Source organism: Triticum urartu, chromosome 6 (assembly GCF_003073215.2).
Source record: "Triticum urartu cultivar G1812 chromosome 6, Tu2.1, whole genome shotgun sequence".
NCBI classification, from domain to species: domain Eukaryota; kingdom Viridiplantae; phylum Streptophyta; class Magnoliopsida; order Poales; family Poaceae; genus Triticum; species Triticum urartu.
Genome location: NC_053027.1, coordinates 17274069 through 17277814, shown reverse-complemented (window position 1 = coordinate 17277814; position 3746 = coordinate 17274069). Strand labels below are relative to the sequence as shown.

The 3746-nt window shown below is 42.4% G+C and overlaps 1 long non-coding RNA gene across 1 annotated transcript; it reads left to right on the top strand.

Moving 5' to 3' along the window:
• The first annotated feature begins 1744 nt into the window (after positions 1-1744).
• LOC125515896 lies at positions 1745-3107 on the top strand. Its single transcript, XR_007287157.1, has 3 exons — positions 1745-1825; positions 1907-1947; positions 2680-3107. It is a non-coding gene; the product is annotated as an uncharacterized LOC125515896 (long non-coding RNA).
• The last annotated feature ends 639 nt before the right edge of the window (positions 3108-3746 follow it).

Here is a 3746-nt window from a genome sequence, read left to right as displayed (position 1 = left end):
AGTAGTTGGCCTCATCGATCGGATCTGAGTAGCTGGGCTAGCGACGATTATACTACTATTGTGTTTGGGTGCCTAATTGACTCATTGCCCAACGTTGAAAATTTTGTTTATATATATATATAAATCTTGAAGGTGCCACAAACTGCCAATAATGATGTTGATTATTCTCTAGTGAATGTGAATGAGAATGTATCATTTGTCTAGAGATGGAGTCTGTGGAGATAGAGTTCATTAGTTTTTGGTGTATTCATCTAGAGTTCATTTAGCAAAGTTCAGAAACGCAAACAACATCAGTTCATTAGTTACACTAAGCATTTGCCTGCCTAAGTTGTATTTAGACCAAAATTTGCTAATAGACACCCCCCTTCACAGATCTGCTATTTTTTGGCGTGCACATAATATGCATGTCTTAACAGTTTCCAGCAGTTGTTTTCTATTGTTTGATTAAATGAATCAAAACCTGAAGGAGATCTAGATTAACAGTAGAATCACATAGTTGTAATTACCCGAGAAATTTTAACAGAAGCTCACTGTTATGTCCTCCATCGGGCGATCTGTTTGTTATCGCAGTAGAATTTGGTGTGCTTGAATAAAATGGCGCTCATTTGCATCATTGTATTTCTGCAGAGTTTTAAGAAGAATTCTGGTACGAACGCACTGACCGTATACTTGTACATGTGCAGCTGAGGAACATCATGTGGGCTACTTCCAAGCATGATGTGTACGTGATGTAGAACTATTCTGTGATGCATTGGTCGTCCTTACTCCGCAAAGGAAAAGAAGTGCTCAACGTGGCAGGCCCAAATCAAGTGATCTACCACAGAGCGATGTGATAGTCCTCTATCGTCGGAATTTCGGTCAATCTCTGATCCACTGTGCGACCACACTGTGCAGGATATGCAGGGAGGTCGGCCCTTGTCCAGGGGAAGATCAGCACCATGACGGTGAAAGACAACCTCTTGGCGGCTGGTGGTTTCCATGGGGAGCTGATCTGCAATGTAAGGAGGCCGGAGTAGGCACGCAGTGCACACATAAAGCATTTTTCTGCTTGAGAACATGTAGAAATGTAGATCTGTAGCTTGACACTTAGGTATTTATTATTTTGTTAGTACCTTGGCAGTGAATTCTAGCAACGAGCAATGCATTTCGAGCAGCGATAGCCTGATTGGTAAACTAGTGCTTTGTGTGTGCTAGTACCTCACAATGTCATCCTTGTATATGCACAGATGAAATTATTCACCCCGCCATTGTCACTATTTCCTAATCGAGTACAACAAACCTCCTATGGTTTTTTGTGCAAAATAAGTGTGGAACATTGTAGTGCTGTACAAACATGTACCTAGCATTTCTGATGTGTATTTCCTTTGATTCCCTAGGCTTAACCTGCAAGCTATAATAACTGTGAATCGGTCTGTGGGAAATTGGGCTGGTAAATATAGAACTGTAGAGATGTAGAACTAAAGCGTGGTACTTAGCCATTTAAGTTGTTGGTACTTGGTAGTACCTACACAGTGAAGTCTAGTTGATTCAAGAAACTTGACTTGAGATTTTCTTTCTTATGATTTACTAATGAAACCTTGATTCTTGAATCTTGATGTAGGTATCCCACCGTTGATCCATATCCAGATTAGCTGCATCGCCGGTTCCGCCGTCTCCGACCGCACTCCCCCGTCTGCGCCATCGATCCGGGCCTGCTCACCTCCTTCTTGATGGTCGCGCATCGGGAGAGCCCTCTGCCGACGGCGACGCAGCCGTGTCTGGTGCCGTACAAGGGACGCCGGCGCAGGATGCTGTCGTCGTCCGTTCCTAACGCTGCTGAGTTGAGGTACTTGAGATTTCTCTCCCCACTACACTGTCTCACCCATTCCCCTCCACAAATTTCCTCACAATCAAATCGATGCTGCAGCTGCAGGTGTTCCTTGATGCTACATATGTCAGTTTCTTTTGGTAAACTAGAAACTAACATCAAAATCAATTCCTGTTTAGAGTGTGTTGCTTGTATCTACTAGCTGGTTCTGTTGCTTACTACTTGTTGACTTTGGTTAAGTACTAGTGGTATTGCTGCTGGCTAGATGGGAATTGCTGAATGATTGCCAAAGCCCTGTTAGTTCTTTGGTTGTAACAACTGAACTTGTGTTTTTCTTTTGGTAAACTGACATATCAAAAGTAGTGATTCATTTCAGCAGTGATCTGTGCCATGTGATTGTGCTTTTGTAGCAATGTAATTTTGCAGAATCCACTTGATTCTGGTGCAGAATTCAATGTTGTCCAATCGTTTGGGCTTATTTCCTGCTGTGATTATCGTCAATAAGAGCAACCCAGTGGTTTGCTTGCCATGTCTGGTTCTTATTTTGGTAGTAGTTTACTTTGCTTATCCAGTAGTATGAGTCAATTGGCCAGCCTGGAGCAGCTTGGTGTTTTACATTATGGTGTTAACTGTGAAAATGCCAAGTGTGAGAAAATTAGACCAATTGTCCATTTCTTGCCTGAATGCATTCTTTAAACGAGATGATGTGCTAGAGACATGCTACTATATTGCCTTGCTATAAACAAGATGGTGTTTACTGTATTGTCTTTCATGCACATTTGGTGTATTATCTTCTGACCTTCAAGAACTATCTTCACTGTCTCTCCTCGCTGCATTGTCTCACTCGTTCTCCTTCTAATTACTCTGGGCAGGCATGATGTACATCTGGTGGTCGTCAAGTCAAGGAACCTTCTCTTCTTGCTGCGACAATCCTCCTCCCGCTGCTCTGCTCTGCTCAACAGCTAGCGTGCATGGCTAAAACAAAGGTAAGACTCTGGCCGGTCGGTGTGTTGAGCCATGGTGGTCTGTTTGTGGGGGTCATCAACATTGGTATAGGTTAGCATGTGCCCTTCAATCAGTGCACGGTGATGAAACGCTTCATTTGATGATGACGACTGGTTCCAGATCTGCACCTCTTGTTTGTTAATTTGGCTCATGTATGTTGTCGTGTCTGCGAAAGATGCAACCTGAGTGCTTTTCTTGTCCTTAAGTTTAATAAACGAGGAACAACATTCAGATCGTGCTCCATGGCACGCATCAGCTATTGTGTTTGTAATGTTTGAGTTTGCTCCATCATCGATCTGTAGGCCTACTTGATAGTCATAAAGTTGCATTATTTAGCCACTGGTAGGGTAGGATATGCCCAAATGTGGTCAGTATAGGAACCATGGTCCCCTAATTGCTAGCAAAACTTGTGTAATGAGCTCTTGTTACCTTCTACTGATTTTTAGTCTTGTTTTTTGAGTACTTCTGTATTGGTATTCAGAAATAAAATTCATATGTTTCTGTATATGTTCTTTTAGATAAGTATGTCAATACATAACTAGTAATGTAAATGGTGTGACACAGTTCTTAATAAAAATGAAAATAACTTGTGAATGTCAATCTCATGTATCAGGGTCCTGTTCTTGTAAACCTTATGTAAAGCTAAAATTCTTGTGTGCAGGGCGACTAGTGATGCGGCACAACAAGCAGTAGCAGGCACGCGAAGCAGCAGGGGGAGGGGGTCTCTCGAACGTCGCTACTGTCACTGATTGATGATGGATGATCTCTCTCCCTCTCTTGCAAGCGTCTACAAATGCTGGTAGAAATAGAAATGGCAGCTCTAGTCCCATGTTGTTGTAGTCCCATGTAGTTCCTTTTCTCAGACTGCCCTTTGTTGCTTCATTTCTATGTTAATTCAGTCTCTGTCGAATGTATGTACTATCTATTATCGTGG